The sequence below is a fragment of the Cheilinus undulatus genome, linkage group 24 (assembly GCF_018320785.1).
Source record: "Cheilinus undulatus linkage group 24, ASM1832078v1, whole genome shotgun sequence".
NCBI classification, from domain to species: domain Eukaryota; kingdom Metazoa; phylum Chordata; class Actinopteri; order Labriformes; family Labridae; genus Cheilinus; species Cheilinus undulatus.
In genome coordinates this window covers 6,043,232-6,064,081 of record NC_054888.1, presented here as the reverse complement: position 1 = coordinate 6,064,081, position 20,850 = coordinate 6,043,232, and the positions used below count along the sequence as shown (strand labels likewise).

The 20,850-nt window shown below is 40.4% G+C and overlaps 1 protein-coding gene across 8 annotated transcripts in view; it reads left to right on the top strand.

Moving 5' to 3' along the window:
- The window catches only part of kcnh7 (potassium channel, voltage gated eag related subfamily H, member 7), a 245,580-nt gene that overhangs the window by 10,413 nt on the left and 214,317 nt on the right, over positions 1-20,850 (top strand). For all 8 annotated transcript variants that reach the window (XM_041781707.1, XM_041781705.1, XM_041781706.1 and 5 more), the window contains exon 2: positions 1,007-1,113. The gene's annotated coding sequence lies outside the window, so the exon portion shown is untranslated. The remainder of the gene's footprint in view (positions 1-1,006; positions 1,114-20,850) is intronic.

Here is a 20,850-nt window from a genome sequence, read left to right as displayed (position 1 = left end):
AATCAGTGCTAAGATTCCCCCCCCCCCCATAATTCATCGCTGGTGAAAATGACAGTTTATGGTTAAATGTTGACCCTGCTCAGCCCTCAGGTTGGACCAAAATTCAGAATTCGGCCCTTGCTGTGATTAAGTTTGACATCCCTGGTTTATACTGATTATGGTCTCAAAGCTTTTGTGCTTTAACTAAACAGATGATATATTTGGAGGAAAAGGTCTCAAAGTATTTACTTTCACTGTGTTCTTATGTTTAATCTTTATGATAGTTTTCCTCTTGTCATTTTTGGGAGCATTCAAGCACCGCTTTCTACTGATAAAAGCTTTAAACCGCTATGCATGGTGGTGTTTATTGCTGGGATAGTGACCCCAGACTGTAGACTACTTTCACAATGAATTGTGGGATACAGTGAGTGCACTATATAGAGATTATCAGTGCTCATACTTCAGACATCACTATGAAATGGCATATTAACTCTATAGTACACTTTTATGATGACTAAAGTATAAATTCTGACACAATCAGTGTCTTTTGCTTCAGAAAACAACATGGGGGCAAAATGCTGAACTCGTGGCTTAATTGTGCAGAAAAGAAAAAGATTAACAACACATTTTAGAGCTGTGTCAGTTTTTTACACAGTCTTTGGTTTTGATTTAAAACAGGAGATTGGAAACGTCATTTAAAGTGCTCAGATTTGCTAAGTGGAGTCAATACTGGATTCATATTAGATAAAATACCATCAAACCCATATCCTTCTTAATGCTCCACTCCCTGTTCATCTGTGAAAGGGTTAAGTAAGGTGGCTTCCCGAGGCAGAAAACGTCCTGTGACTAGCAATCAGCGCTAATAAGATCCATCTCCTCTTAAAAGACTGAGTGAAAAGCCCTAAATCCATTCTGAACACATTCAAAGGGGAGATAGGAGAAGGAGCCATGTGCTGTGATGTTTTCATGTCCTTTTTTTCCTCTCTCCCTCTATCTTTCCCTCCTTCCACTTCATTATCATTCCCAGGTTATCCCAGCAGCCCGAGTGAATCTGGAGCACAAATGAATTAAGGGGGAGAATTAAGGAGCTGGTGCGAAGTGAAGCCTTTCCAAATCTCTCCGCTCGGATGAAAGGTACACACCTGCACACACACTAGCAATGCGTGGCAGATACGTGCCTGTAGATTTGTGGATGTTCACGTGTTTGTTGGGAGTGTTTGTCCTCACCTTGCTTCTGGGCCTCGTGCCAAACGCAACTTCCTGCAGTCCTCGGCCAAGGCAACACAATGGCGCTTAACGTAGCCCGGCACCCTCCCAACATATTTTATCAGCTGGGGAAAAAGTTATTCAAAGAGAGGACAAAGACGTACATGCTAGATTGTAAAGAAACACACACAGGGACATTATGTAGAGTCGTATAGACAGAGATGTAAGTACAAGGTGTACAATGTGCAAATGACGTACGCTAAAGCGGAAAGTGAGAGACACAGTGTATGTTCTTTCCTCTATAGAAGATGTAGAGGACACAGCAGAGGAGTTTGACATTGAAATTGTTCACTGAAATGTGAAAATGTGACTTTCCCATCAGTGACCTCAGCTTCGTTCCCAGCTGATGCAGGTATTCTACCAGGAGAAAAGCTCTCCTAAACATATGCTTGAATTTCCCTCATCGCACATATTCAAAGCTATGGATTATGTAATTCCAGTGTATTATAATCAGAGCTGTAGCTGTTTTAAAGAAGAAGTTTATGTACAAAAAACAAATTTAATTATGTAACTGTCATTGGAGAAAACTTCAATAGATAACAAAACCATCTTTCAGTTATATAAAAAATCGTATAAAGCTGCAGCATCATCAGAAAAAATTAATTTAACCCTCAGTCATCACTTTAAAGCCATTAAGGACAAAAATGTCCACTTCAAAAAAACTGTTATAAAAACTTAACAGATTAATATTTTTTCTGCTTTTTTTGCATAAATCTCTTAAACAACTTCGGCTGTGCTCAAAACTACCAAACATTCAGTCATTTCGAGGATTTTAACCCTTTAAATGCCAGTTTGATTACATCAAGTCAATGTTGATTTTTTTAATGAGAAAAAGTGAAAAAATGCTTTGGCCCTGGATCATGTTCACATGTGGCTTTTTCAAATGCCGCATTTTAGTCAGTTTTGCCTTCTTTTATGATTTCTCTTTGATGGTTTACATTTAGTCTGCATGTTGTTGATGCTCCTTGGGTTAGGGAAGCAGCATGCTTAAACTTTCAGGCAGCACATGGCTTGAAAGAGAAACATCTATGACGATGCATGAAAAAGCAATTAATCATAGTAGCATGGATCTGAATATGTGGGTACAACAAGCTTTCTGCTATAAAGGAGGAGGCTGGGGTGGAGGAGGTTAAGCCTTGCCATTAGCAGCAGCAGTGTGGTCCATCATCATATTCAAAGACTCCTCTTAGGCCGGCCACACACTACAGGATTTTAAGCCAGATTTTAGCCAATATTTGCTTCCCCTGACGATCGTGGGGGCGTATACCGACTGGAGCCTGGTTGCAAACGATTGTTTGTCTGAGTTGTCTGCACATGTGTGGTGTCAACACGATTGTTTTACTGCTCCAAATTGCATCGTAGCCTCCCAGACCCTGAATCGTAAATATCAAACATGTTCGATATTTGCAATTCTAGGTCGTAGTGCCGCTCACGAAGTACCCACAACAACCAATAAGAGTGAGCACACCGGTAGCGTCACCAGACGAATCATACGTACTTTCACTGCTCACAACCATGAACACAACGGTACCTTAATTCCCGACAGGATTTCATCCTGAGTCTTTCCCATGTTTTATGATTGTTGCTGCACCTGTAACACATGCCAGGACACTCTGTTGTGGAGAGACAGCAAGACGGTATCGACAGGCATCGTTTTTTTTTGTTTGTTTGTTTGTTTGTTTTTCCTGAAGTCACGTGATACACGAGGTTGTAGGCAGGTCGGCAGGTGTGTGGTCTCCAATGATCTGACAGTCTGGCTGAGTCGTCTAGTGTGTGCGTTCAGAGGATTAAAGATGAAAAATCTTTGGAAATTTGTCCTGTGGTCTCCCACAGTTTTAAAATGGTTTCAGATTAAAAAATCGTCTAGTGTGTGGCCGCTTTAGTATGATATTATTCAGTTGGGCTCAGATGTGTTGATGATGTTCCCCAGTCAATCACAACGTCTAACGGTTGTAAGGCCTATCCTGTTTTGATAGAAAACAGCAAATTACTACCAAAAAAAGGGTAATATTTGATCAATTTCTTGGTTAAGAGATTGAACTGTGTGCACGATTTTCATCCTAGAGCCTTGTAGCTCTACTTGCTTATCACACAAATCGCCTCCCTCAGTGTTTAACTGTTTTAACACTACATTACATATGACGGTCGTTTGTCAAGAGAGCCAGCCTCAGCAGCCACCGCGCTCACATTTTTGTCCTGCTCAGGAGGAATCAAAGGCAGGGAGAGGAGAGCCAGTGAAGGAGAGGCCTCTGCTGTGGCTTTGAAAGATCTATTTTGAATTTTTAAAGAGCAAAGTAAGAGACTTCCTGCTCTCCTTACACATCACTGGCTTTATTTCACAGCTGTGAGTTTCCTATATTGTGATTAAATATGATCAGTCCTGATCCAGTGTTATTTCTCAAGTCGTTATCCTCTCATCTCCTAATGATACGATAGCCTCTGAAAGGTCTTGAAAAGCCGTTTCATCGATTCAGCAGGAATGCGGATTGATCTGGCAGAATTTGCATGGGAATCCATTCGGTTAGAGCCGAGAGATCATAATCGATCAGATGGGATAAAGCCTGTTTCTGGCTCGCCTGCCTTTCAAAGGTTAAGGTGAAAATTAATTTGCTTGTTCGTTAGTTACATTTCAATCCTGTAATTAAGTCTCACGAATGATTAAAATGTAAAACAATGGAGCAATGAATGTGACTTTGATTGCTTGTTGTTTTCCTCTTCGATTACATGATCTGTTTTCCTGATGCTCACAGAATCCTAATGAAGGTGAAGGAGCAGTTGATGGCTTATAAAAATCCTCTCCTTTCTCTTGTTTTGTTGTTACTTTTCTCAAAGACAATTTTCTTTCAATTTCTCCTTGACAGCGATTGTTGCAGCACAGCTCTAAAGTTTATCTCAGGAATAAGGATGTCAGTGATGCAGCAGCAAAAAAAAGTGTTCTTAGTTAAAGATCCCAAAGTAAATCAAGGTTTTAAAGTGATTGGCATGACTTTTTAAAATCCCCCAAACTACAACCTAAATGTTTGCATAAATTAAAACACATTACTGGATTACAGACGTCTGGTAGCTCTTAAAAAGACAAGGTCATTTAGCTCTCTTGCTTTTTAATTATTTATTTTCCAAAAATAAAATTCAAAGAGTGTAAGTCCATTAAATAAATCTGTTTGTCCATATGAGAGATTGGCTAATACATCAGCAAGGTCTGTTAAAGACAGAGCTGTCGCCAGCAGGATGTTAGCCTAATTAGCATAAAGTTTGGAAGCAGCTAACAGCTAGCTTTGTTGGCAAAGCCAAGCATAATTCAGATTCATTTTGTTGGTCAAACATTTATCTGGCCTCTCATTGCATGTAGCACTGGCTTCACTTTAGTAAATAAACACTGCAAAGTTTTCTGGTAGCATCTCTACCTGAAAACTAACTGTAATCTGCTGTTAATGCATTTGCAGCTGCAGTAGCTGAGACTGGAGGCCTTATGATGTCAGTGAGTAGATTTTAGAGGTCAAAGGTTAAGGTCATTCCCCCTAGTTTTCATCCCTTTTGTAGGAATCTTGAAAGCTTATGTAGATTACAAACTTTGCGCCTAAGTCCACTCTGACTAAATTATGAAATGAAAACCTTTTGGAGTTGAAAGGCAAAAGTCTGGGCTTCTAGTGAACAGTTGAGAACAATTCTAGGGATTTTCTTCAACCTTTGCACTAATGTCAACTCTGACTTAAAGATGAAAGAATAAGATCTTAAAGGTTACAGGTCAGGGGTTAAGTCACTGGGCCTCATGTAGTGGTGGATGCTAAACTTGGTATTAATACTGTCAACGGTAGAATTTCTGCCACAGAATAGATTTTTGCAACACTGTCATCACTGGTTTAAATCATGTTGTGCTGTGATGCACTCATGAGGCATATACGCTCCTAAAACTAGTGATTTGTGAGGACAGCTCAGGCTGAGTCCAGTTATTAGCAAGTTTTGCGCTAGCATATGTGTAGTCAGTTAACTAACCAAGCATCACCCGTTCTTGTTGTTCTAACTAAGTAAAGTTAACAGGCAAAACACGTGTTCTTTCCTCTCCAAGGTTAAGGTCAACCCTTGCTTTTGTAGGCAGTGTCTCAAGAATACTTTTAAGCATTTATTTTAAACTTTGCACCGATGTCTAGTCTGACTCAAGGATGACTTGGGGCCAGAGTCATTGTGTAGGGGCCTGTGATTTCTGTGTTAACTGAATTGCAGAAAGAATTGCAAAATTGGCCAACACCAAGGGAATCTATTATTAGTTAGGAATATCGGGCTTAGTTTGACTGAAATGCTGTTTTAGTGAGAAAGAGGAATGTATATTCTGGGTGGATCAATAATGAAAGGCACAACCTGTGTCTTACTCATCCACCCTCTCCCAAATGCTGTGATCATGTTGAAGTGGCTGCCTGAAACTCAAGCAAACACGATGTAACTCATAACAAAAACAGCGCTGTGAAGTGTGACATAATGACGGATGAGCTACGAGAAAACTTGGTACTACGTTATTTTCCCTCATCACACCAGAGAGTGGTAGAGAGAGAGTGAGGTGTGTCTGTGCAGGGCACACAGCTGTGACTCCAGGCTTTACCTGCACCCGCACCTCAAAGGTGTCAGACTGGAGTTGACCTGGAGATTTTACAAAGGCCCGTTAGCTATATATTACATGGAAACCTTAATTTATGTAATTCCCCGTTCTACTCTGCTTCATCCCTCTCTCTCTGTTTATCACTGGACCACTTGTTACGCATGGATCATGAGTGTGTAGCCGGTGAAATGACAGGATGCTCAGCCTCTTGCTCTAACTTTGCCCCTTAAAGTTCATTTATAAAAGAATGCATATTTCCCTTCATTGACATTGTAGGTGCTGTAGGTTGGTTAACAGGCCAATACATGTCGGTGTTTAACTAACAGATGCAATATGAGACAGAGAGACGCCTAAACAGCTGGACAGACAGCAGTGTATGGAGAGAGACATAAGGGCGAGATAGTTAGTAGTTTAGCAATGCATCATGGATGTACTCAAACTCTTACAATATGTAATGAATATCTTATAATGCTGGAAATATTTGACTGTTACCTTGTGTATCATTAGGTTATATCAGAGTTGTTCAAACAGAAGGGCTGACTGCCAGTCAATAGATTAAAAAATAAATACAATTTAAAGTTATTTATACTTCATTATTGATCATTATATTCATTGAAGGGCTGGGCAATTAATCGCAAATTAGATTAAATCGCAGTATGGCCTGCTGCAATTTTGAAAAGGTGGAATATTTCTTTGAAATGAAATTTGTGTCAAAATGCCAGTTTTATTTGTATTTTTTGCAGCAGATGTTATGCATGACCTGTCATGCAATCATTCAGATGCCATTTTTTTGATAGTCTACTAAAAATCCTACATACCTCATTTTTGAACTTTTTTCTTATTAAGTATAAGGATGACAAAACCCTTCAGTGCAATAATTCATAACCAATTTGCAATACGAGCCAAAATCATCAGAATTAGACATGTTTAAAGATTTGTTCAGCTTTTGTTTGAGTATTAAAGAAAGTTAGGGAATGATCACATATCAAATCACTATTGCAGTTTTGGGGAGAAAAATCGCAATTAGATTATTTCCCAAAATCGGTCAGCCGAAATTTATTGACACAAATATGACGCTGTCTCTATTGATAAAATTAGTGTCAATGTAAAAAATGGAATTCCAAAAAAATTAAAATTGAAAAAGCAGAATTTGTCAAAAAATAAAACAGATTTCATAGAGCACTAATTGTGCCTCATATTCATCCTTTTCTTGCTTCTCTGATATATTTAGGACACTTTGGGGAATTTTCTCCAAACTCAGTACAAATTTCCACTCTAATTTAAAGATGAACTGGTTGAATTTTGTCCTTTTGTCCATCCCTCTGTTCCTTATGCCTTATCTGCCTTCTTCTGAAGAATTTCAAGGAGGAGCGAGAATGAATTGATTAGATTTCTGAGGTCAAAGGCCAAGGTCATTAGCCTCTTCACTGCCTTATATGACTTCTACAATAACACTTGTACTTTTAAGATCTGCCAGTTACATACCTTGCAAAGGCATATAGAATACATTTAGTCGTTCCAGTGTTGTTTTGCAATGTAACAGCTCATTTCAACACATTTCTTCATACACTCAAATGTTAACTATGGAGCCAAAATAGAGAATGGAACAAACAACATCTATTTATTTATTTATTAGTTTGTTAACTAGTGCATAGGGGTCAAGATTGCCTGTGCTTGGTGCTGTTAGACTATGGCACTGGTATAGATTTCAGGAAGCCATTATACCGACAGGGACTGTAATGACTTTGTATTTAAATACATGTACTTTAATATGGAGTTGCCCCCCCCCTTTTGCAGCTACAACAGCCTCCTTTGTTCCTGGAAGGCTTTCCACAAGATTTTGGAGTGTTTGTGCCCATTCATTCTGCAGAGCATTTATGAGGTCGGGCACTGATGTTGGACGAAAAGGCCTGGCTCGCATTCTCTGTTTCAGTTCATCCCAAAGGTGATTTATGGGGTTCAAGTCAGGGTTCTGTGCAGGCCAGTCAAGTTCTTCCTCTCTGACGACTCCTAACCATGTCTTTGTAGTTCTTGCCTTGTGCACTGGTGCACAGTCATCTTGGAATAGAAAAGGGCCTTCACCAAACTGTTGCCACAAAGTTGGAAGCATAGCTTTGCCAGAAAATGTCTTAGGATGCTGAAGCACTAAAGATTGGCCTTCACTGGAGAAAAGCGGCCCCATACCACGATCCCTCCTCCACCAAACTTCAGAGTTGGCAGAATGCAGTCATTTTTCATGGCTCTTCACCTCATGACTGAGTTGTTGTTGTTCCTAAACACTTCAACTTGCAATTGACAGTGGAATATCCAGTCTTATTGCAAAGGTGGCATCCATCACAGTACCAAACTTGAAGTCACTGAGCTCTTCAGAACAACAAAATTCGCATCACAAATGTTTACAAATGGAGACTGCATGGCTAGGAGCTTGATTTTATACACCTGTGTGCCTAATTGGAACACCTGATTTCATTAATTAACAGGTGTGGCCAAGTACTTTTGTCCACATAGTCTACAAGCTAGTTTGACTACTTTTTCGCACCTTCTCTGAATAAGCAACCAAGCCTAAAACAAATTCTTTGTTTGACAAGAAATTAGCATGTTGTGTTGGCCATCGCTTCTGCTTGTCACACTTCAGAATTTTTTGTGGGAAGATCAGTGGGTGAAGTTTTCTTTGGTGTAACCAGTAACTTGCCTGGAACATTTTGAGCTGCATGATCTGGTTTCACAATCAGGCCGGAGTATTTCATCAGCTAAATCTCAAATACGCGGTTGAAACCAAAAAGGCTGCAGAGGTGTTTGTGATATCGACTGTTGGACAAACGCCACACGTACGCGGGGAAGTTCTCTACTTTGAGGGTGTGCATCTGTGCACGCCCGTGCATTTGTGTGAGTGGGAGTGTGTGTTTTTTGCACGAGCTCGAAGCCTTCTGGACAGGGCCGAGGGTGAAGGGGAGTGCTAACACACTCTCCTTGTCAGCGGCAAGGGTAATTACTCCTGGCTGAAATTACTCAACATTTGTTTATAAGCTCCCCTGAGCACACTGTAAATAGATTGTCTGCTCAACTCCAATGCCATTGAAGCCCTGCTGTCCCCAGCAAACACGCACAGAAACACAGCCACTCACAGAGTTTATGTTCACTTCAATGCCATCTCTGCCCAATCACTCACATACAATCTTTTTATGCATGTTTCCTTTCTTTTATGGATTAGTTATGTTAAAGACCTTGGCAGAGCTAAATGATGCACCACCACTGTCGTGTTGAGTGTCTTTCTTTATCAGCACACTGGAACATTTCATAGCCCATCCAGAGCTCTTGGTATTTGCTCTCATATAACTTTGCATGTGGTTGAGTTGAAACTATTAATCCAGTATTGATCTCTGCTTTTTCCGCCCTTTTCAGGGTTACGCTCTTCACCTTCCCTCTCCCATCTCCCCATCCCTCCCTCTGTCTCTACCAACAATAGCTGAGATCTTTTTAGCATGTATATGAAGAGAGGAGCGCAAAAGGAGAAAAAAAATGAAAGCACTTCAAGTCAAGGTCCATCCATGTAGTTATTGTATGAGATGGTTCCTGTCAAAGATGACAGTTTGAAACACTTGACCCACAAAAATGAATTCTTGGCCAGGGCCAAGTGACAGCCCAAAGTAATTCATTCTTTTGAAATGTTTAGGGAGATGGAGAGAGAAGTGAGGAGAAGGGGAGTGACATGGAGAGCGATAGAGCAAGACAGGGAGGCGGAGAGGAAGAGGAGGAGAGGGAGATCATCAAAGGAAGTGGCAACAGTGAGAAAAATCTAGTAGCTGTGTGAATAAGATAAATAAATGAAAGCACGGCATCTTATTAAGTTACAGGAGCATGGAAATACCTTTAACTATAGTCTTTAAGAATCACGTTTAAGGTTCAGTGTGCATATTTATACACCTTTTCATTGGAACATCTCAAAGAGAAATGTTGGAAAGCCTGCCACTGAGCCTTCAGCATTAGCTCTTAACTGTAACTAATAGGTCTAGCTAATACTGGATGCAAATTACAATTTGATCCCGTGCATCCTTTGTCATTTCTTGATCAAATTTCACAACCGGGAAAAGAGAGAATTGTATGTCTGTTTCTTTTGATAGCTCTTTCAGAACTAAAAATGAATCATCCTGTTATACTTAGCAAAGTAAATGTGGGGTTAAAGTGTTTTTCGTATTAAAAACATATCAGCTGAGAAAGGCCTAAAGCCTCCAAGAGGTGGAATGAGATGAGGGAAAGGAGCCACCGCCTGGACTTAAACTTGGACCGCCTGCTTGAAAGACTGTAACCACAAGAACCACATACGTATCAGGATGTTATTAACCCATTTTGAGGGCGATTTCCTTTACTTTGTAGGAAGTAAGAGCCAAATTCTGTACCATTGTAAGTAGTTGAAGAGCTACTACACCTATTTTGGTGGCTTTTTTTTTTAGATTTATTGTGTAGGGTTGATGAAGAGAGAGAGAAATATTTGGAAAGAGAGTGAGGGGGACATGCACCAAACATGTAACCTTGCAAAGCAGATGGATTCGCCTGTTGCCGTGTTTCTAAATGGCAAATCCATCTTGCAAAGCTCCCATCTGAAAACTGTGGGCCCTGTTAGAAAGTGACAGGACCAATCAGCGACAAGGGGCAGTAAATTTTGGACGTGGCAGAGTCATGACGTAAGCAAGCAGCGACTAGAGGCCGGTGCAATTATGGTGGAAGACATTAGCGTGGATGCGGCTAAAGTGCAAGTTTTATTAGAACGTGTACTGACATGTCTACACTCGCCATGGTTCGTGTTACGCAGTTATCTATGGAGTTTACTCCTCAGTTGCGGCTACGTCACTTGTTTTGTTGCTCTGATTGGCCCGTAAAGATGTGACAGAACGTTCATCCAATCACCCTCCGAGTTTTTTTTCAAAGGCTCTGCCCTTTCCCAGACACAGTCTATTGGAGGTTTACCAGATGGATGTGTGAAACAAATCCATCTGTCATGTCAGGTTACCAAACATGCGCCAAGATCAGAATTGATACCATGACCAGTGCGTAGAGGACTGTAGCCTCAGCATATGGGCGCCTGCACTACCAACTTTTGATTTTCTTTTTCATGACGGTCTCTTATAGCTGTAAACCAAATTTAAAGCCAATGTGATGAACATTGGAGGAGTTAACCATAGAACAATCCCTAAAAACGGCTTTCATTTTTTCATCAAAAAGATAAAATAAAATTGGAAGCTCTCTATTTGGGGTGTGACGAGATCTTGTGCCACAAGATCTCGCGAGATCAAAACGTCATGAGATGTCTCGTTGAGGTGAAAATCATCTCGCCAGATCAATATTACCCAGACATCAGGAGCAGCAGCTCTCCTGACAGAAAACAATACCTAACTGGAAATTGTAAAAGATCACGAAGGTGCCCTGGAGAATTTAGAATTTTTGGGTTTTACAGCTCACAAAGAAACAGAGTTGATCCATGACCCATTCAGACCAAGCTCCATCCCCCCCTCCTCTGCGTGCACTACTTGGGGCCTTACATGATCCGCAAATGCATATTAAGTTCTTAACGGTCAGGAATGATGAAATGCTTCTGCTGAAAACCTATGCACTCATTGTGAGTTCCTGTATGCGCGCAGACACGCCGCTATTTGTGACTATGTAACTTTGATTAAGCCACTGCTTCTTCATGTCTCCTTGTCTCAGCGTCTGTCAGTCAGTCATCAATCAGCTGTTTGCTGAGCGTATCATCGATCAGAAGCTTAACATGACTAGCACAACAGGCTGTTGTTTACTGCAGGAATAAACTTAGCAAAACAAACTTTGTTTGAGTGCCTTAGCATCTACTTTATGCTAAAAAAAAGCGAAGTTTTAGCCCCAGTTAAACGCGCCCTGCTTGTTGGCAGCAGGCAGAGCAGAGACATGCAATGTCTCACCAATGCACACACATTAACACACGTCCTCATCTGTGCATCGTGACTGCACTGTCAAAGCTCATATCAGAAAAAAGACCGCAAAACGATAATTAAAGCTATTTCTCTAAATTACTGTAAAATCAAACAAACATGTTACTGACAGGAATATTTCTTTTGGGTGTTTTAAATATGGATGTCCTCAAAGAGGATGAGAAATTGTTTGATTTTTCTGATGCAGCTCTTTATATCTCAGTCTGTTGTAAACAGTGTTTAAAGTACTTTAAAACTAATCTAAAAAGATTTTATTATTATTGTAATTGTAGAGATAAGTGCATAGTGTAGTAAAGTAAAGATGTGGTAGAATATTAAAATGAAAGGTTTGATTTGAAGAAGATTAAAATGTGGAGTTTGAGTCTGAGTTAGACAAGATAAACTGTGTGTAAGTATTGATAGCCTATTCAGTACAAGAGGAGTTAGTTTAAACATTTCTGAATAGACCTGAATGCTTCGCAGTTATGACTTTCAGTTGTATTAAGGAAATATTTTCCACTCTTATTTTTTCCAAAATTAAAAAAAAGCGTAAAATCTCGTCTCGTCTGGTGGGATAAGCGTCCCGTCACACCCCTACATTCTATTGATTTGGCTATATTGGTCCAAAAGGCTTAGTTGTACGTCCTGACATAATAAAAATGCCTGCCGAGTTTCAAAATGCGAGGATGAACATGATACGGAGGCTTTTTAAATATTGTAGGGGGCACCACTGATCCATTTAGCAACACCCACCAGCAAAATCAATATCAATCATCTAATTTCCCCTCTGTTATTTTTTCTGACAAATGTTAAGGCTGTATAAGCATATTGTGCCCCTGAAAAACAACTTCCTGTTTCATGGCTTATAAAAAATGCCATGGTTGCAACATTGGACGTAGAATTATGGCTTTTAAAGTGGTGCAAGTTGAAGGCCTTTAGATGTATCTGAGCTGATTCGAGTAGGATTTAAGAAATTATTTAGGAATCATATGTGATAATACAGAAGCAGTAACTTCCTGTTGCCAGTAGGTGTTACTGTTCAGGCTGGAAATGCTGTTTAGTACAGGGAGGGAGATGAGGAAAAGGAGCCAGAGGCAGACTCTGTTAATCTGCCACTGATAGCCTTGAAGCCTGCATGTGCAGTGGAAAGTAAAGTATGGTAAATGATGGAGCAAAGCTGATGAAAAGCAAAGGAAAGAAGACAAAAGAAACAAGGGGGAAGGAAAGAGATTAATAAATTAGAAGAAATCAACCCCTTTATTAATCTACAAGAGCTCCAAGGTGGAAAATGCGACACTGTTCACTATAAGAGATTTGCTAATGATGATTTTGATTGTATTCTTCTGTACACAAACCTCCCAACATATGTTGTTGTTATTGCAAGCTGCCATCCAGGCTAATTTGTCTTAATTACACTGAGTGTGTTTGCTGCCTACCACCGCCGTCCACCGAGAGAGACAGACACGTTAGATAGAGTGGAGGGCGGGGAGCGCAACATCTGTCTGCTGAAGAGTCGAGGCACACAAACACACGTGTTCATAATTTCAGAAACACATGCACACACAAATATAAACACTTATGTGCTCACACAGGCATTTACAGTAAAATACAAACACACACCTCTAATAAAAACCTTGGTCCAGGCACCTCGCTACCATCCCTTAGCCCTTACCTCCCATGTCCTGCTAATGGCGGCCACCACAGAGGTGACTGTGTGCAAATAGGGCCGTAGCGCCGATGGCCATCCATCACAAGGCCCCGGAGCAACATTACACCACTCTAATGGCCCACTCTGGCCTTCCTTATGATATTAATCCACCGCCTCACAGCACTGATTTCATTTGTAAAGTGGTGGGGGAGACAAACTGTTCCTTTTTTTTCCACGGGGTGCTAACAGACGTAGCTGCTATGGTAGCAGGCACCTATGCTTGCAGACAACAACACTAACATGCGAGCTTGCACACATGCCCTGCTGCTCACCTTGGTCTCCAGCATGCACAGGTACACACAAACACACAGAGGCATAAAAATAGGCCCTAAACCCACCATTAGAAGCAGCCTAATTATATAAAGTACACTAACAGGCTGCATACATCTCAAACTAACTCAGCAAGGATGCTAAAGAGAGGATGTGAGAGTTTTCTTTGCACGCCGAAGCAAGAAAACAACAATTAAATTGCTCAGTGTTCCTCAGAGACTCCAGGATGCATCAATCCTCAAACATATATTTACTTTGAACATCTTAGAGATGTTTGCCAGGAGATTTCAGACTCATGCCAGCAGTTGCTTGGAGGACACTGTAACCCGCACTTAACACTTCACATTTCAGCTCTTTCTGCTTCTCTGTAGAGCAGGGAATTGAAGCAAAATGTTAGGGCATTTGACACAGGCTTTCCTTTTCTGTCTAAACTTTTATCAACAAGAGCAGCAAAGTAACTAGTAAATTCTGACATTCAGTAGCCTGAATACTGGTGTCTCTGGAAATGTGTATAATTTTACAAATATTAGCTGATGACAACTTGCCTTTTTTAGTGCCTTGTCTGTTGTTGTCTGGCAAAAATATAATAAACCTTACAAATGATGAAAGTAGAACTACTGCCCTGCATTTAGAGTAAGTGGACAGTTAAATTACAGTAGTGTTTCAAGAAGACAGGCTGGGGTGGTTTCTGTGGTAGTGAAAGTAATTTACATCTCAATAAGCAAAAGAGGAACATTAGGCCCAATGACTTTCATGTTGGACTTTTTAAATCTCATCAGGTATCCTTGAAAAGTTGTGCAAAGTTTGAAGAAAATCCCTCAAAAATCTTAAGGCATCACTTTCACAAGGAACAGATGGACAGGAAGCCCAAAACTTTGACCTTTGAACTTAAACCTTGATCATTTTATCTATTCATTCTTAAATGAAAGTGGAAGTTTTTCCAAGTTTAAATAAAATCCTGCAAAGCGCTCATTAGATGTTGAGTTCGCAAACAAGGGATGAACATAAGGCCCTGAACTTGAACTTTTACCTCTGAAACTAATCAGTTTATCCTTGTGTCAAAGTAGACGTTTGTGTTAGGGCTGGGCAATTAATTGAAAATTAGATTAAATCACAATATAGCCTGCTGCAAGTTTAACTTGCAGATGTTGCAATAATTCTTTGGCCTGAAATTTGTCAAAATTGCAGATTTAAACTTTTTTGAGATGTTATGCATGACATACACAATCATTCAAGAGACATTTTGTTTTAGAAAAGTCTACAAAAAAATACTACCTTCATTTTTGTAATTTTTTGTTGAATATGAGAATGACAAAAACCCTTCAATGCAACAATTCATATCTTATTTGCAATATGAGTCAAAATAATCAGAATTAAATATTTTTAAAGAATTGTTCAGCCCTTGTTTAGGAATAAAAGACAGTTAAGGAATAATTGCATATCAAATTGCAATTGCAATTATTGGGGAAAAAGGTGCCAGAGAACAGGGACCCCCACTAAAGGTGGCTGAACACAGCCATGCACAGTCAAGAATAGTCGTGTGCTGACAAGGCCGCTCATAAGGAGGGGTAAAGGGGGAGGTCTCTGGGATCCAGCCAAACTGGGGGCCCATGGAGGTCAGCAGAATCATGGTCCATTGTGAAGTTAAGCTGTGAAAACCATATTTTATATTTGACCTGAATAATAACCACTTTTATCAAAGAAAGCGTATCTCAATCTGTTCATTTGTGTTGTAAATAGCCTTCTTAAAATGAAAATAACTTTTGTTGAAAACATTTAAAATGGGTGAAAAATAATTGTTTACATTACTTAATAATGGCAAAAAATGGTGGAAAAGGTGTTTAAATTGGATTTTTAAAGAACACAAATGGATTAAAAGTGGTAAAAAAATAACCAAACATCTATTAAATTGGCAAAAACGGCACCAAAAAAATGGTTAAAGGGAATAAAAAAAGTGACTGAAATGGCTTTAAAGTGCAAAAATCGGTTGAAAGTTGGTGGAATGGGATGAAAAATGTATATAAGCAAAAAAGTGGTTGATAGTGGCAATAATGGGTCAACAGAGACAACAATAGGCAGAAATGTTAAGAATTGGTTTAGAGGTGACAAAAAGAGGCAGAAAAAAGTGGTGAAAAGGGTTTAAAATTGAGCCAAATGGGTTTTAAGTGGCAAAAATGTGATAAAATTGGTGTTAAAAATGGGGAAAAAGGGTTAACATTTGGGAAAACTGGTGTAAAGTGGCAGCAGTGTAATCTAAAAAACATTCTTAGTTTTTTTTTTTTTTTTTTTTTTTAAGGCATCTGGTGACCCCTCTCAGTGTTTCGCGACCCCCAAGGGGGTCTTGACCCCAAGGTTGAGAACCACTGTTTTAAAGAAAGTCTCTCCAAGCATCTTAAGATGCAGAGTGAAAAAGCAATGGGTGAACATGAGGCCAAATAACCTTTACCTTTGAACTTTAACCTTAAAATTCTTATGAGGTTAATCTTGCGGTATAATGAACATTTGTGCATGTTTTAAAGGAAGACCTGTGAAGCACTCTTAAGATGTTGGGTTCATAAGTAAGGGATGAACATGAGGCCCAGTTATCTTGACTTTTGACTTCTCTAATCAGTTTATCAAAGTGGACATTTGTGCAAAGTGTAAAGAAAAATCTCAAAGCAATCTTAAGATGCCACATTCACAAGCAAGGCATGAAAATGAGGCCCAGTGGCCTTGAACTTTGACCTGTTACCTTCAAATTCTGATCAGTTTATCTTGTGTCATAGAGAACACCTGTACGATGTTTGAAGAAATTCCTACAAAGCTCTTGAGATGCTGGGGGGATAAACATGAGGGCCAATGACTTTGACTTCCAGAAATCATAACTTCATTCTTGAGTCAGAGTGGATATTTGTGCTAAGTTTAAAGAAAATCCCCTTGAGTGTTCTTCAGATATTGTATCAAAAGGAAGGAATGAACATGAGGCTCTGATCAGCAGATGGACAACTCAAACACATAATACCTCTGCCCTCAGTTTGCTGCCACTGAAGCAAGATAGCAAAGTCTAAACAGAATATATTTTTAAGTCAAGCTAACATAATGAATTAAGAAATGCCACATATTTCTGGAATTGCTCTTTTTATGGTTATTGGTGGGTTGGGTTTGTCAGCTTCATGGACTGGGTCTTGATGCTCTCAGACTCTAGAAATACCACTTCCTCAATTGCGTCAAAAAGCTCTGTCCAGAAGCTTGTTTTTGGATGTTTATGTTGTAAGTTTCTGTAGCATCTAAGAACTACAGTCAGTCAGAATATGTCAGCGTAGATTTACAGCCTGCATGGACCAGACTCTGCTAAGTAGCTACTTCTGCCAAATACTGTACATGCTTTTGTCATTGCATATTAAACATGGTAAGTCCCACATCATCCATCCCGCTGGCCAGGGAGTGGACAATCGCGAGAAAGATACTTGGTACAGCAGGTTTGTGTGGGTGATGCTGGACAGACAGTGTCCAGGGAACAAGGAGTCAATCAGGATCCTGGATGCCTGCATTTGAGACTCTGGTGAATGTCTTTAAGGTGAGGGAGAGGAGAGCCAACAACCCCCTCTAGTCTTACTGGAGTCAGGTGTCCAGTCCACTCTTAAGGCCTACTACCTCCACGGCTAGGTCAGGAATGTTTTCATACTTCCAGATCTCTGTTATTATCAAGACACAGTCATCCAAGAGGTGGTTAGAAATCCACAGCCTTATGTCGTCCATCTTCTTAACGAGGGCGCAAGCATTCACAAGAAAGGTGCTTAGTATGGCAGGTTTGCTCTCAGCCTAGCTTGCAGCCCAGCTTCCGCCTTCTCGCACAACGCCGTCTCTGCTTCCTCCCCTCCTGGATGCAGGTGTCGTGCTGCCCCCTTCTCCGGATAATCTCTGTCGGGAAAGATGCGAACTCCGCGGGCACGCTTGCTTTGCAGTAGTCAAAGAAGCAGTCTCTTTTCACAGAATGTCAGTTCTGGTATGAGTGTAGGGCTTGTTTTGCTGCTAGTCATTGAGCGCTGGACCACTTTGTCAGTACACACTGCCGCCATGCTATCTCAATAGGTCGCATTCAGCAGTCCACTGTTGATCAGGCAGTGTTCTGTGGCAGTTGTTGTTAGCTTTTAAGCTAACCAGGAGTTGTAGTTGAGACTGAGGTCTTCTGTTTAGTCTTTTTTGTGTTTTTCTTGATTGAAATTTCCCTGTTCTTTCTTTTAAAGGTGTCCTAGACTATCCATCTTCTTTGTTGCCATAGGTTTCAGCGTATGTTGTCAACCTAATTGTGAAATATCACACTACACTGCAGTTCCAAAATATAACTCGAGTGCATCTTTCTTGCTGTCTACTGCTCTGGTTGCCCAGCAGCAATACAATAGTAAATAATACCAAAACTACAATAAGATACAGTACAATTAGAGCTGGGCGATATGGCCTTAGATTGATATCCCAATTTATTTTTGCTACACGATATATATCACGACATTTTGAAATGTCCTCTCAGCAGCTGTATTAAATTCAGCCCCAAATGACACTAGTTTGGTGATTAAAAATAGACCGTTCTACTGGATTTTTAATGAAATTGTTTGCAGAAAGGGTCAAAATCAATATTAAGTCAAATTTAGCAGTTTTATTTTGAAAGTCTTCAATCAGTCTTTTACTAATAAATCAAAAATACAGAAATCATGAAATACTCTGTATTTTACAGTGTATGGAAAGTCCTAAAATCTTTTCTGTGTTATGTTTACTACTGCTGATTATAAAATGATTATTTTCCTCATAAAGGGTGAAGCAAACCTACACAAAACTCATCAATCCTGCATGCAGCCAGTGACCAAAACCCTGCAGTCTAGCCCGCCATTCAGGCCAAAACCCTGCAGTCTAGCCCACCATTCAGGCCAAAACCCTGCAGTCTAGTCCACCATTCAGGCCAAAACCCTGCAGTCTAGTCCACCATTCAGGCCAAAACCCTGCAGTCTAGTCCACCATTCAGGCCAAAACCCTGCAGTCTAGTCCACCATTCAGGCTCGCAGCTGTGATTATATGAGTCTGTCATCTGTGCTGATGAACACTAGACCAGTTTCTGACAAGTGCATGACATGAGAGCGTCTTTAGACCTTATTCAAGAAACTCTCCTGTTTGATCATGGGGGGGAAAAGCTTGTCTGGAGGCAGGACCATTTCAATCCCTCATCGTCAGTGTTTTGAGCTGTTCGACTGAGATCAAACTCCGTTGTTGTGAAGAAGTGGATCACAGTTGTCCGCTGCTGGGCCGTCTTCCCCCTGACTTGTACGACTCTGGCAGAAAGTTTTAAGCAAAGTGTTCGCGCCCAGGCAAATCTCATACTCTGGGTTAAGTTTCTTTATGAGATTTTTAAATTCTGGCTTTTCAAAAACACTGGGGTCATGTCTTTAGCGACATGTTGTGTTACTGCTGCTGTTGTCTCAGAGTCATCTTGCGGCGTATTTTAACTAATACTGTGTGAGTTCGACCTCCTCCTTTTCAAAGTTGAACGACTGCTCAATGCTGCAGATCCAGCGCTGTTTCTCGTTGTCCATCTCAAAACGCAGCTAACTCACCGCTAACTCGCCACGCTGCTCTGTTTACCTTCCTCTTCCTTGCTTCTCCCACCACCGATACAAAAATGCGCATGTGTGGAGGAGTTTTCTGGATGGGCAGGAGAGAGAAAGAGCTCTCTGCTGTGAGAGATGCGTTTAGGGACAATGGGAGAAGCAAAACTCTGGCTTCTCAAAACTTCCACATAATTTATACTCAATGTTTGCAATATAGTCATTTTATACATTGTGCGTGGCAAAAGCATTGAGTATACTCGATATATATAGTCCAGCCCTAAGTTCAATACATAATACAATACAACATAACAATACAATGCAATACTAAATGATGCGATACAATATACCACATTATACAATACGTAACAGTAAAATGTAATGTTATGTCTTTTGATACAATATGATATGATATAATACTATAGGATAGGTTATAATACAAGAGATATGTAATGGTGTAATATGGTACAATAAATCAAAACCAACAGAAATTAGTGCTGTCAGGTACTGACTGGATTTTAAACCAGCTGAGAGTTTAGCAGGAGCATGAGGCTGCTGCAGCTATCTAAATCTGATCTCAGTTAAATTAAAATTGACAAAATCAGTTGTTATTTATGTAGCTGAAGAGATTATTTTATGTGTTTAACTGATAATAAATAACCCATTGATTTAAGCTTACCAAACATTTTGCAAAGCCAATCTTTAGTGAGTTAAATTACATAAGCTCTGTGCTGATGCTTCACATGCTGTGTATCTGTGATGCTCTTTCTTAGGACTATGCAATGTGAACTGCCTGCTCCTAAGGTTACCTTCAGGTGTTATTTTTCTTCTCTAAGTATTCAGTAAGTTGCCAGACAGCTGAATCTCCTGCACTAAAGAGGCGCGTTTAAAAACGGCTGTTGAGGGAGAAGACAGAAAATCAGAGCTCAGTCTCTAAGCGCTTCACACATCAGTGCATAATGAAACCAGTTACTAAGCTCGCAGGCAGGGAGGAGGGGGGTGGGTGGGTGTGGGTCTGGTGACCTGGGGAGCAGATGGTGGGCTGAGAGGAAGGTCTGCTGGCTGGACGTCAGAGCCTGAGACGTTCTTTGTTGCTTTTTTTTTTTCTAAACAGACCACCGCTGGCACTGGCAAGACGTACACAGATACAGACACCAAGTTTACACTGCCACACATGCACATATGCACACATGAATGTCAAAAGCTAAAAGTGTCAACCTAAAAGGACACAGAGAAGGAAGCCTTAAATACCATGGTGCATTCTAAAAGAGGACATTAACCCTGACACATGAACCTGGATATTGTCCCCCTTTTAAAACCACGACAACGCCGCAGCATGCTGCTTTTATCAAACATTAAACATATCACCGCTATAGTCTCAGCTATGCCTCTTTCTCCGGCCCATACTGTGTTAAATTATAAAGCAGCCAGTCTGTCCTATGTAAAAATTTCATCGCTCGCTGCGGATGAACAGAGCGGCTGCAGACAAGCGGAGGAGTGGAAATGAGGAGAGCAGAGGAG